Raw genomic sequence first — 14,721 nt, forward strand, 5'->3', positions numbered from 1 at the left:
GTAGGGTTAACTGTACGTATTCTTGGAGAATTAAATTATTCTCCTGCACATTTCGTGGCGCTGCTTGCGTTCCGACAGCATGTGCCTAAAGGCTTACAATTATTTATGTCTATTATAATTGTCCGGGCTGTTATGCCGTGGTCGGTTGATGAATTCTGTGTTAATTCCCAGCGTTTCGTCCCCGTCTGCGGGAGACACCTTCAAGGGGGTCTGTAGCTCGATGGAAGGTCCAACACACCCCTGGCTCGCTACTGACTGCCGCTAAATTCCGGGTCCGCGCGCTCCCGCGCCGCGGCGTGACGTCACGTTTTTTGAAAACGTCTGTGAAATTGGTCGCTGTTCGTTTCCGTCGATCGCCGTTGCCATCACCCAGTAGTGGACAGGTGGTACACATCTTCTTTAACACTGGCATCCATATACCGTTTAATTTCACGCCCTCCTCCTTTCGATTGAAATTGTTAGGGTGTTTGGCGACTTCGATTGCCTCCCCGTATAGCCTTTCGTAATATCAGCTTGTGGCGGCTAGTACTTGCGTCTCCTCGAAACTAATATGGTGGTTCCCTGGCTGGAAAGCATGCTCTGCAACAGCTGATCGCTCCGTTTCTCCTCTTCTACAATTGCCCTCGTGCTCTTCCAAACGTTTTGAAACAGTTCTTTTAGTGGTACCCACTTAAAATGGTTTGCGAGCGTACTTGGTAGGCTTAAGGTATTCCTGTATCTTCCTGGTGGGCTTGTAAATTACGGTAATACTCCGCTTCATCAAGATCCTCCCTATTCTTTCCGTTACATTTTTAACAAGCGGCAGGAAGACTTTAGATTTTGCAGTAGCCCTTACGTCACTATGATTTCTGCGTGGCTGTCTCAACGCGCGTTTTATTTCGGAGGACGAATATCTGTTCTTCATTAGTGCATTGTGGAGATGCTCCATCTCTGCGTCGAGAAACTCAGGTTCACAAATATTTCTAGCTCTGTCCCCCAACGTCTTGATAACACCCCGCTTCTGTTGTGGGTGGTGGTTCGAATCCCGGTGCAAATAACGGTCCGTGTGCGTGGGTTTTCGGTATACTGAGTGGCCCAAACTACCATTTTCGTTTATAAAAACAAGCACATCGAGGAAATGTAATTTGCCGTCTACCTCCAACTCCATTGTAAACTGAATTCTCGGGTTTATACTATTCAGATGTTCGTGGAACCGGCTTAGTTCCTCCCTGCCATGTCTCCACAGCACAAACGAGTCATCCACGTATCGGAACCACACATTTGGTTTTTTGCTGGCAGTACCTAAGACCTGTTCTTCGAATTTCTCCATATAGAAGTTTGCAATTATGGGACTTAGGGGGCTTCCCATAGCCACGCCATCCGTTTGATCATAAAACTGTTCATTCCACTTGAAGTATGTGGTCGTCAAACAACACTTAAATAGTTCCGAAAAATCGGCAGGAAAAATTCGATCCAGCTGTTCCATTACATCGTTAAGTGGAACCATGGTAAACACGATACCACATCGAAGCTGACCAATATGTCCTCCGGCTGGATCACTATGCCATTCAATCTGGTGATGAAATGTGTCGATTTCTTTATATAAGAGCCCTAACGGTCCGCATGTGGTTTTAACAGCGTAGTAAAAACCTTGGCCAACGAGTAGGTGGGCGAACCAATGGCACTAAGTATCGGTCTTAACGGTACATTTTCTTTATGAATTTTGGGCAAGCCTCGGTGGTAGCGCAACCGAATTGCAGAGAGCTTTCTGTACACTTTTTTCAATGGAGGACTTTTTTATTAACCGCGACACAGTTCTAAGAACGTTGTTAGTGGGGTCCTTATTCAGCTTCCTATATGCTTGCGGATCCAGTAGATCTGTAATTTTACGCTGAAGAGTCAAAGAAACTGGTACGCCTGCCTAATATCGTGTAGGGCACCGAGAGCACGCAGTAGTCCGCAACACGACGTGGCACGGACTCGACTAATGTCTGTAGTAGTGCTGGAGGGAATTGACACGATGAATTCTGGAGGGCTGTTCATAAATCCGTAAGAGTACGAGGGCTGGAGATCTCTTCTGAACAGCACGTTGCAAGGCATCCCAGATATGCTCAGTAATGTTCACGTCTGGGAAATTTGGTGGCCAGCGGAAGTGTTTAAGCTCAGGAGAATGTTCCTGGAGACACTCTGTAGTATTTCTGGAAGTGTGGGGTGTCGTATTACCCTGCTGGAATTGCCCCAGTCCGTCAGAATGCACGATGGACATGTGTCCAGTTGATCAGACAGAATGCTTACGTACGTGTCACCTATCAGAGTCGCATCTAAACGTATCAGGGGTCCCATATCAGTCCAACTACACAGGCCCCACACAATTACAGTCTCCACCAACTTGAACAGTGACTTGCTAACATGCAGGGTCCATGGATTCATGAGATTGTCTCCATGCCCATAAACGTCCATCTGCTCGATATAATTTAAATGAGACTCGTCCGACTAGGCAACATGTGTTCTGCCGTCAACAGTCCAATGTCGGTACTGAGGGGCCCAGGCGAGACGTAAAGCTTTGTGTCGTGCAGTCATCAAGGGTAAACGAGTGGGCCTTTGGCTCCGAAAGCCCATATCGATGATGTTTCGTTGAATGGTTCGCGCGCTGACACTAGTTGATGGCCCAGCTTTGAAATCTGCAGCAATTTGCGGAGGGGTTACACTTCTGTCACGTTGAACTATTCTCTTCAAAAATGGTTCAAATGGCTCTGAGCACTATGGGACTTAACTTCTGAGGTCATCAGTCCCCTAGAACTTAGAACTACTTAAACCTAACTAACTTAAGGACATCAAACACATCCATGCCCGAGGCAGGATTCGAACCTGCGACCGTAGCGGTCGCGCGGTTCCAGACTGTTGCGCCTAGAAACGCTCGGCCACCCCGGCCAGCGATTCTCTTCAATCCGTTCTTGCAGGATCTTTCTCCGGCCGTAGCGATATCGGAGATTTGATGTTTTACCGGATTCCTGATATTCTTGGTACACTAGTAAAATGGTCGTACAGGAAAACCCCCACTCCATCGCTGTCTCCGAGATTCTGTGTCCCATCGTTCATGCGCCGACTACAACACCACGTTCGGACTCACTTAAACCTTGACAACCTGCCGTTGTAGCAGTGGTAACCGATCTAACAACTGCGGCAGACACTTGTCTCATCTAGGCAATGCCGACTGCAGCGCTGTATTTGCCTATTTACATGACTCTAAACTTATATTCGAGTGCCTATATCACTTTTCTTGGCACTTCAGTGTACTTGCAACTTTATTGTGTGAGAATGGGCATCAGTGAGCTCCCAGATCCATCAACGGTAGGGTTATCGTTCCCAGTCATGGTCCAGCAAAAAATTTTAATTTGTGCAATCCAACCAGTATTAACTGCTACGAATCGTACTCGGACTCGGATAGACCAAACGATGGAGCCAGGGCAGCCACAGCCTCGGTTTATCATTTAGAAAATGTGAGACTGCCTTAACTGTAAATTCTTTATTTATAGGCACGACCGATTTCGCAGGAGCTTAGCTCCGTCACCAGGCGGGTCTGTAGAAACTGGTAGACAAAGACTGATGTGAAGTGGCAAGAAAACGTAACTAAAACGAGAAAGTACGTACGGGATGAACACGCTCACAAAATCATTTTCAGAGTTAAAAGAGAGAATGGGATGACGCAGCGTTCAAAATCAGAAAATTTTCGGTAAGCAGCAGACGTCAAAAATAAAAGCGCATAGGCAATTCCCATGATATATAGAAAGCAGGTAACTAATAAGAAGGGACTACCAGGTACGTAAAATACTAATAAATTTCACTCACCATGAGAAACAACATCTGGTGAGCTAGTAGAGTTCCCATGTGCCAAAATGATGCTCAAAACACAGACCTTACATTATCATCTACGGAATAATGTAAAAATTGAGCAGCTATAAGTGACTGAGCAACATATAGGCAAAGACCCAGTTATTAAATCTGAATTTTTAGTTAATCCCACCAAAAATATCCAGAATAAATTATTTTGAGACACAACACGCAATTGACAAGGCCAATAATGGGACTGAATATGATCTTGTACGTAAACAGTTCAGTCGAGAGAAAGCAATCCATTGCGATGTCAGGTTGCAGAAAGTTGAACTTACCAACAGTAAGCGCACACATGGGATTGTATACTAGAGGATGCAACAACGGAATCGCCAAATAGCGACATGGAGAGATTGGGGTCTTGTTAGTACAGTCCCGTTTGCGCGCTTCTTGTTCGTAAGTTTGGCCTCGTGCCATCTGACATTGTAATGCCTTGCTTTCTTCCGATTGAGATGTTGTACCAATTGCTGTCGTTTTTGACATTAGCTGAATTAGGCATGCAGTTCATACCGTTAGTGACGCACGATAATTTGTACCGGACCGAGACTCAAATCCGGATTTGTCGCTTATTGCGAGTGGTCATCTTGAGAGGTGGCATGAGCCCCCTCTTATATTTCTATCTTACGATTTTCCTCTCTAATTGCATGCGGTGAAAAGTTGCTATTCCTTCACACGCGGACTTCCCACGCAGCATCTCTCGTCACCCGGGTGGTCCGATGACAGGCGGGCACTGCTGATCTTGAAAGGGTAAGTCGACGGGCGTGAGGGAGTCGAGTGAATGCTTTCCAGACGCCAACATTGTAGAATAGCGGCGGAGACACGCTCGCAGGGGCCTGAAGTAGCGGTTGGGCTACAGGTTCCGTTACTTCGCAGAAACTTAGCGAAAACACTTTCTGGCGGCTACCAGCGAGGCGTGGGAATGACTTGTGTACCCAGGCAGTTTTGGCGGGCAAATTCCCGCGCTTTCTGCAAAATCGTAACTATGGTTGGGTTGCTCAGGGCATAGCTGCGTGACGTAGCAAAATCAGTGCAGAAATTGGAACCAAGAATCTCCATTGGTGGAATGGTAGTGCTCCAGCAATAGAGTGGAATTTTCCGCCGGTTTTCGAGTTGCTGATTGGAACGGTTAACCACGGCCACTGTCGTGGGGGCGGGAATGTTCTGTGTTCGGTTTGTACGGGTGCTCTTGTGGGGAGTCGTCTCTCGCCTTTCGGTCGGAGTAGGTTACAAGACTGAGCTCTCGCTGCTCTGGACAGCCTGCCTTCTGTTGGATGTCTAAAATACTTTTATTTGATTGTAACTGTTTAACAAAGTTGCTGAAGTTTCGACTTCAACGTAACTTTCCGAGTACAGTTGGCAATTGAGCGTTCTGCGTACAAGCGGCCTATGTTGTCTGTCTTGGGCAGTTTTGGCTAAAGTTGACTGTATCGGAGTTACTGTGTGACTTCGCTTGTGAAAATCAATCACTGTACCATCAGTGATTGTGTGGCGAGCCTTCTTCGTCTCCTTCAGAGGCGCATTTGTATTGATAGGAAGTCTTTAGTCTGGAACAACCAGACCAAGACAATTTGTTTCGGGCTATACTCGCGACATTACCATCACCACGACGGGACGTCGAAGGAACCAGCCATCGCTTCCAGTACGCCAGATCGTGTCCTTGCAGCTAAGAAGACAGCTTGGTAATGTACGTCCGCAGCACTGGCAAAGCAGGCATTTTTGCTAGGCGATAATCAGAACTCAGCAGATCACGCCTGTTCGTCTTTTCTAACTTTGTTCTGTCTTGGATGTTCATTGTCTGAGTTCTCACTACTGTAGCAGCAATTAATGTTGGGTTGGCTGTGTGTTTCTCTGAAGATTTGAGTTGCAAGGAATTGGCTCCACATTCCACTTCGTCATAAATCTCCCAATCTAGTTTAGGGACAACTTCACCTTCACAGCATTTATTTGAGTATCCAATTTGAGCCAATTTGATGTATTGTAAATGTTTCATATGTTTTGTTTATTATTTCGAGTTTAGTAGTAATAAATCAAATTGTTATTTTGGACTGAACTTTCATTCCGTTAATCGGTAGAGCAACCCTTTCATTTCTCACTACGTTAATGAAACTTTCCTTTATTTAATTAATGTCCATCAAATTAAATTATTGCAGGTGCCAAACTCTTTTCTACTCCACTTGCAGGGTCTATTACAGTCAGTTCGCGTTTCTTCTTAATCCATGTGCAACAGCAAAACTAGGAGTTAAAAAAAGGGGGGGCTTAGATCATCATTTCCATATGAAAATTCGAGAAGAATTTAGTGTTAAATACTATGCTAGCCCCGGCACCTCGCAATCTTAACTGTTCGACTGTCCACGCATGCTTCCTGGATCGATCCAAACCCCATATGCTATAGTGTCTTCGCCCCCACTGCTCGCAGTTTACTTGGATTCCTGGAAAAAGGTTGATGAGACAAGCGTGTTCAATGTTAGTATTATCATCGTTTTGCCCGTATACAATGTGTGTCCCTTCACAAATGCATAAAAGCCTTCGGCTCTTTAAAGAAAGACTTTGAAAGGTCGGCGAACCTTGTTGGATGAGGATGTGCAGAAGGCAGTTATGGATAGTGTCTTACCAAATCAGGACATCGTGTCTTACCAAACGGATATATTCTACCTGGTGCTTTGGCGAGTTTATTGACTCAGTGCTCACAAAGATTTTTCCGGATTCTGAACTTACGACCTTTGAACGGAAACTTTTTGGTCGCCCCTTATAATAATAAGTAGCCTATTTTGTGTCTGAAGGAACAGACATTGCAACAATAAGTATTGAAGCTGGAAACGGCGAAGCGACGATAATACTAATGTTGAACACGTTTGTCTCAGAAAACCAGTTGCGGGAATCTGGGTAGGCTGCAGGCAATTGAAGCGTAGACACTGTGGAATATGGAAGTTTTGATCGGCCCTGAAAGTGGATCGTCGATAGGGTTAAGGCGACCGCTCGCCGTAAGCGTGAAACCTCGGTCCGAGTCCCGGTGAGGCCAAAATTTCTTGTGTCACCAATACGTATGAATTCCACACTTAACACAGCTGATGTGAAAAAAATAAAATTTCGTGACATTACTACAGATGCAGATTGTCAACAACACCTGATCCTTCAGACATGTGTGCATGCACGTCTGAAGGAACAGACCGGCTGCATTGCAGCCTAGACGGACAAAACGACGATAATACTAACGCTGAACACGTTTGCGTCATCAACCCTGCGCAAGCAACGAAGGCGCAGACAGTGTGACATACGCCGATGACAAGTTGGATCGGTCCTCGAAGACCGCATGGACAGCAGAAATTGTAAAGGCGACCATTCGCGACAGTTAGGAAATTCGGTTTCGAGTAATATTCCAGCTCAAATTTTCAAGTGTCCCCATTAGGTATGAATTCCCTGCCTAATACACTCTATGTGATCAAAAGTATCCGAGCACCTGGGGAAAATTACTGTGAAGTTCGTGGCGCTGTCCATCGGTAATGCTGGAATTTAATATGATGTTGGCCCATCCTTGGCCTTGATGACAGCTTCCACTATTGCAGGCATACGTTCGATCAGGTACGGGAAGGTTTCTTGGGGAATGGTAGCCCATTCTTGACGGAGTGCTGCACTGAGGAGAGGTATCGATGTCTGTCGGTGATGCCTGGCACGAAGTCGGCGTTCCATAACATCCCACAAGTGTTCTATAAGATTCAGGTCAGGACCCTGTGCAGGCCAGTCCATTACACCACTCCGCCCCGGGCCGTGCATTATGAAGAGGTGCTCGATCGTGTGGAAAGATGCAATCGCTATCACCGAATTCCTCTTCAATACTGGGAAGCAAGAAGGTGCTTAAAACATCAATGTAGGGCTTTGCTGTGATAGTGCCACGCAAAACAACAAGTGGTGCAAGGCCCCTCCATGAAAAACACGACCACACCATAACCCCACCGCCTCCTAATTTTACTGTTGGCACAACACACGCTGGCAGATAATATTCACCAGGCATGCGCCATACCCACACCCTGCCATCGGATCACCACATTGTGTACCGTGATTCGTCACTCCACACAACGTCTTTCCACTGTTCAATCGTCCAATGTTTACGCTCCTTACAACAAGCGAGGCCTCGTTTGCCATTTACCGGTGAGATGCGTGGATTATGAGCAGCCGATCGACCATGAAATCAAAGTGTTCTCATCTCAGGCCTAATTGACATAGTTCTTGCAGTGGATCCTGATGCAGTTTAGAATTCCTGTGTGATGGTCTGGATAGATGTCTGCCTATTACACATTACGACCATCTTCAACTGTCGGCGGATTCTGTCAGTCAACAGACGAGGTCGACCTGTACGCTTTTATGCTCTACGTGTCCCTTCACGTTTCCACATCACTACCACATCAGAAACGATGACCTAGGGATGTTTAGAAGTGTGGGAATATCGCGTACAGGCGTATGACGAAGTCCTTGAGTTACGCGGAGCGCTCCATTCTGCTCTCTCATGATTTATAATGACTACTGAGGTCGCTGGTATGGAGTACCTTGTAGTATACAGCAGCACTATGCACCTAATATGAAAAATGTGTATTTTTGGGGGTGTCCGGATATTTTTGATCACATAGTGTAGCTGAGATCAAAAAATTCTGAATTCCGAAAGAATTTTGCAATATTACTACAGTTGCAGATCGTCTTCCTTCAGACATGGGTGCTCGCATGTCTCGAGGAACTGACATTGAAAAAATATCATATCAAATTTTAAAGTAGTGAGCTTCATGACTATGTGCTGGAAAGCGTCAACATGAATCTCATGCTTTGGCGTTATTCGTTTCTACACATCGGTTGCAGCACTGTTACGTACATAGGGGAAATACCAAAAATCAGTGTTACCATGCCTATTACTGTGTAGGAAAGCCGTTGGCATTCAAAAGACTTCCATTCGTCACGGAGTGAACAAATGCAGGTCCTCTGTGGAGTTCAAGGGAGTGTTATACCATTCTTCCTGCAAAATAGTGGGAAGTTCAGGTAACTATTATAGTGGTGGATAGCGATCACACATCCTTCTCTCCAGAGTCGATGACAAAAGCTCAATAATATTGAGGCCTGGTAACCGCAGTGACCAGAGGATATGCGACAATTCATTTCAGTGCTCACAAAACCAGTGCTAGATCGTGAGAGCTGTGTGAATAAGGGCCCTGGTTTCTTGAGACACACTATCACCGTTGAGTAGCCAGCTCTGAACCATGGGATGGATCTGATCAACCAAACTGGTCACATATTCCTTGGCAGTGATGTGATATTTGAGCGCCATGGAATACCACGACATGGATGCCCAAATCATCACCGAAGGTCCACCTTGATTCACTCTTGGGACGTAAAGGAAAAAAAGTCGGGCAGATGTTGGAAATAGTGTGCAACAAGACTGATCCGACCAAATTACTTTTTTTCCCCATTGCGACATATTCAAGGTTTTGACACCAGGTTTTCCTGTCAGGTTATTTGTATCGCTGATGTATGGTTTCGGAATTCCAGCCCTCCTGCAGCTCTCAGTTTATGGAGTCCTTCATGTTGACTTTGTGCTTACATAGCCCACAAGTTCAATATTTTAGTTTATTTAGCCCCCCCGCCCCCCTCCCACGTGTTGTTTTTGTGCTGACATGGTTCTCGACTGCAGTATTCGGTTCTTTAATTACTTCTGCAGCTGTGGTCCTCTTATTTTTCGTCACAATCCTCTTCAATTACCATCTAGCGTGATCATTCAACGAACGCTTTCATCCGCGTTGTAACTCAGGGGATCTTCTTTCTCAGCTTTCTCTGTTTGCGGTATAAATTCTCAATATTTTGCAAAAACAGATGTAATGTCTGATGGGGTACCGCATTGGTTGTACAATGTTAATTATAATCCGTCTTGAGTGCAAAAATGTTTATTCACATGACCGGTTTCGGTTCCTCTAGAACCAGCTTCAGATCTGAAACTAAAATGATACTAATTTACTATTTCACAAATGCAAACCTTTTTCATCCTATCCGATCAGCATCAAATGTACCAGAACATACCTGCAATTTCGGTTACAGGGGTAACCCGTCCACACCCAACAACCTTCACATGCTGCGCCACATAAAAGTTGGCAAAATGCACGTCATTTACATTAATTATAAAACTATTACCAAGAGGTGGCGTCTGGTACATTTGTTACATCACATATGTACGTACTGTATTAAGTAGATTTTTGTAAGTTACTTTTATCTCTAAAATACGTAATTAAAATCTATAAATGTTAAGGTTAAAATCTGTATTTGTCAAAATTAAAATACACAATCAAATTATCATTTTTGTACGATCTAAAACAAAGGACGATTTCTATATCCATGGCGCTGATGTAGACTTATTTTCCTCCATGGTCTGCTTCCGTGGTTCCTGCTATTTCGATGTGCTGCGAGCCGTTCAGTCGTCTGATGTCCACCGCCGTGGATTAAAAACAAAAAAAAAAAAACAAAAAAAAATGGAGCCCCTCCACGCCCGCACCAACGTGGTGACCAAACCCAAAAGTTCTACTGTAACCTCCGTAAACATGTTAGTTATCTAGTAAGTGGATCACAGGATGCTGGGCTGTGATGTTACCCGTGCGTCTGGGTAAGACTACGCATTAACACGGTCCATCAGGTGATAGATAGTGGACGAAACGCGAGTGAGGATAGCGATTTGAAGAGCAGAGGGAAAAAAGTGCCATGGCTCGTGCCGTGGGAAAGAACCTCTGCGACACTGGGATGGGTAGTAAGAGCAGTAGTGGCTTACTAGCTGCGATAGTTCATGCAAGGTTGGATTTGTTAGTATGGGTATCATGCATCATTGCCGTGGCAAACGATGGCGATGTATCCCAGTTGCTGCAGCCGCTACATTCCTGGAACAATCAAGATCGTTATACAGTAGTGGGAGATCGGCCATAGATCATCTCACTGTGTGGGGGGTGTGTGGAGCTTGTCTGCATGCAGTGTACGGTACGGCTTCCCTGCGTGGTGCCAGTTATTCGGCAGTGTATTCCAGCTGGATATCCAATAATGGCGTCTGATTAACAGGGGCTCACCTGTACCGTTATGTTTGCGTATGCTTGGCCATAGATGTTAGGTCCTTACAAGTATGTTTTTTGGTCTTTAGTTTCCATCTATGGTTGTGGTCGTAGTTCCCCAGATTCAGAATAAACGGGTTCTGCGAATGTCTGGAGTTTCTGTATAGTCTTGTAGTGAGTTTGTGGATTACCTCCGTGAGAGTCCGCGTGAAGGTCCGCGTGAAGGTCCGCGATGTGTGTGTATCGTGGAGCATTGCTTATGACTTTGAGTACTTTGTTTTGTATGAGCTGCAGACGGCGCAGGCGTGTAGGCCCAGCGTATCCCCAGACAGGAACGGCATACGTCATCAGGGGTCGGATAAGTGTCATGTACATGGACCTCGACACCCTTCTGTTCAGTGTGCTACGCCTGTTGAGCATAGGGTAGAGCTGTTTGAGCCTCGCGCTAGCTCGGTTGGTCATGTGTTGTATTTGGTCCCCCCAGAGTAATTTCCGGTCCAGCCAGATACCGAAGTATTTGACTTTCTCACGGAAACGTATTGGGCGTGCATGCAGGGTAATTGGTCCGCAGTATCGGTGCTTGCGCAGTTGCTTCGGTCTTCTAGTGAACAGAACGGCTTCGCACTTGTCGACGTTTACTCTAACACGCCATTTCTCCAACCAAGGCTCAGCCACTCTGAGTGCAGCCTGTAGGCGTGACGTAATGTTTGATGGTTTCCAATCTAGCGCGAGGATGGCTGTGTCATCCGCGTAGATTGCCATCGTTGTGTTGTGTGTGGTTGGGAGATCGTTTATGTAGAGGTTAAACAGTAGGGGCCCTAGGATGCTTCCCTGGAGTACTCTCGCGTGTATACCGTGTCGTGTTGATTATTTTCCCTGCACGTCAGTGTTGAAACTCCTGTCTGTGAGGTATGAGTGTATTAGACGCACCAGCCCGTCGGGGAATCCCGCGTCGCTGAGTTTGCGAATGAGGCCGTTGTGCCATAGACGGTCGAAAGCCTTTTCGATGTCCAGGAACACCGCCCTTGTAGCTTTGTTTATGTTGAAGCCATATGTTATATGTTCAACGACCAGTAAGAGTTGTTGTGTTGTGGAGTGGTCATTCCTGTCTCAGGATGTCATTTGTTATGCAGTGCCTAGTGATGCGTTTGAGAATCACCTTCTCAACAATCTTACTGAGCGAGCTCAGAAGGCTGATGGGTCGGTAATTTTGTGAGAGGCTGTGGTCTTTCCCCAGCTTCCTGAACATCAGGACCTTGGCCGTCTGCCAAAAGGCGGGGAAGTGTTGGTGTTTTAGTATGACATTCGTTATGTGTGTTAGGTACTCAGTTGCTTTATCCGTGAACTCCTGGAGGACACGGTTTTGAATGTCATCACGACCAGGGGCTTTCCTAAAAGCGGAGTGCATTATAGCCCAGGAGACTTCGGCTGTGCTAGCATGTCGAATGTCGTCGCGCGATGGTTGGGCTAGAATGCGTGTAACCTCTTGGTCAGTAGCAACTGTGAACACTGGATCTGATGGTACCAGGTTCGGTGTGAATGACGCTGCGAGTGTGCGGGCCATTAGATCTGCTTTCTCTTCCGCTGAGTATGCAGGTCCGTCAGGCCCTTGAAGCGTTGGGGTCTATATTTTCTCCCTGGTGAAGTGTCGGGCTAGTTGCCACACGTCAGGTCGTGCGGTGTCCAGCCCTTCGAGTTTTTGGTTCCACTGTTGTGTTCTATGTGTTTGTATTTTATCGTGTGTGAAACCCTGTAGCCTGTTAATGTGCCGTTTGAAGTACTGACGTCTGGTGCGCTGCATTGTCTCCTGAGGCGATTCCTCATTGAGATTGGGCCCAGGATTTCCTGGGGCAGGGCCGCACTGTGTTGTTGTGAGGTGCGATCAGGTATGGGGCCTGCCATTGCGTCCTGGACGGCGTTAGTGAGGGTTTCTACTGCCTCGTCAATTTGTGCTGTTTCATTAATTTCGTGTATGGGTGGGATGTGGCTATCGAGCGTTTCCTTGAACAATGTCCAATTCTCACGCCCGTACTCCAACATCTTGCGTTGTTCCATGTGCTGCAGTGTTTCCTCGATGTATAGTATTACAGGTTTGTGATTTGAGGGCAGATCGTTTTCAACGGCAACGTTGAGTGTCGATGTAATGCCCTTGATGAAGTCCATGTCGAACACGTCTGGCCTGTGTCCACTCTGATAGGGAATGTGCGTCGGTTCAGTCGGCGCTAGTATAATGTAGTTTCTGCCTAGTGAATGTTCGTACAGTTTTTTGCCGTTAAGATTTCGTATGCGTGAATTCCATTCTGGGTGTTTTGCGTTCAGATCTCCAGCGACTATTACTCGCGGTGAAATGTTGAGTAGTGTGCTGATATTGCGTGTTGAAATGCCTGCAGGGCTGTTGTATACCGATATCAGTGTGGTGTAGGCTCCGTTGAACTTGACTCTGACGGCCGTAGCCTCGATTTTTTCCAGTTCAGGGAGCTCTATGTTTGTGTGCTCAATGTCTTTGTGTACGACGATTGCAGTTCCACCTGCCACGGCGTCGCCCGGTCGGTCGGTACGATAGACGCAGTAGCCAGGAAAGTTTTTTTGTGCGGTTTAAGCTTAGTCTCGCTCAGTAGCGCGACAAGGATTCCCTTGCGCTCCATGAACGCGGCAAATTCTGCCCTTTAGTTGTGGATCGAGTCTGCATTCCAGAACAGGATCCGTGATAGTGTGTGAGGGTTTGCGTTATGGGCCGTGTGTGGTATATTATTAATGTAAGAGTGTGAAAGAGTGTTGTGATGGCAGTGTGTATGACAGCCCAGTATTGCCCGGGTTCGGCGCTCATGAGCTGGGTGATGAGTGTAGTGACGGCCGTCAGCACCTTGGTAAGGATTTGAACGGTCGTGTGTCGGGGAATAGTGTTTCCAGTATTCCCCCAGGTGATGTGTTGGTGTTGGGTGTGGCAGCATGAGGTGCTGTTGTGGAATTAGCGGCCGCTTGGGCGGGTATTGGTGTGTTGTTAGGAGTGGCATTTGTGTTTATGTTTTGTGACAGAGGTTGTGGCACCTGTGTTACTTCTGTGGTGTAAGAGGGCCGTGCAGGAGAACTCCTTCAACGACGTTAGGCGCTGCACGCATCTTCCAGCTTTTACACCATGACCCACCTATCATCCTTTGGCTTGCACTTTTATACGCAACAGGGATCATCTCAGTAATGGTGGCAATTATACAAAGTTACACGATTTAATGATGTAGGCTTACAAATAGTGGGTGAGATCACGTACAGACGAAGACAACTGAGTGGACAGGAAACAAAGAAGTCTGGTCATGGAATGCCGAAGGGTGACACCCCTACCAGTGATGGTGTCAGTGTCTAAGGAATACAAAGTGACGGACCCGTGTCTATTGTGAAGCATAGTTCGTGTCGATACCCAACCACGTTACAGCAGTTGCTGGCAGAAGAGACTAAATTTGCCACCCGTGTAGGCTTACCTCAAAGTCACCTACACTTACCACTTATATTATTCATACTGTATTTTCTCTGCAAAAACGAAACATTTCGTTACTTGCTTCCCTCCCCGGTGTTTCAATTTCCATGTCCAGCACTGTACCGAGAGACAGGGAACCAACTCATCTGTAAGGCGGTGGGACACGTAGCCAGGCGAATGACTGGTAAATGGAAGAAAGAAGTTTCTCGCCGAGTTCCAAGAGATAAGAAAAGTTTGATGTGACCATATAATCGAAGGTAGGCGAATGACATTAGAAAACATGCAGCAACAATATGGATTTGCATGGCTGAAGTAACG

Source organism: Schistocerca cancellata, chromosome 6 (genome assembly GCF_023864275.1).
Source record: "Schistocerca cancellata isolate TAMUIC-IGC-003103 chromosome 6, iqSchCanc2.1, whole genome shotgun sequence".
NCBI lineage: Eukaryota > Metazoa > Arthropoda > Insecta > Orthoptera > Acrididae > Schistocerca > Schistocerca cancellata.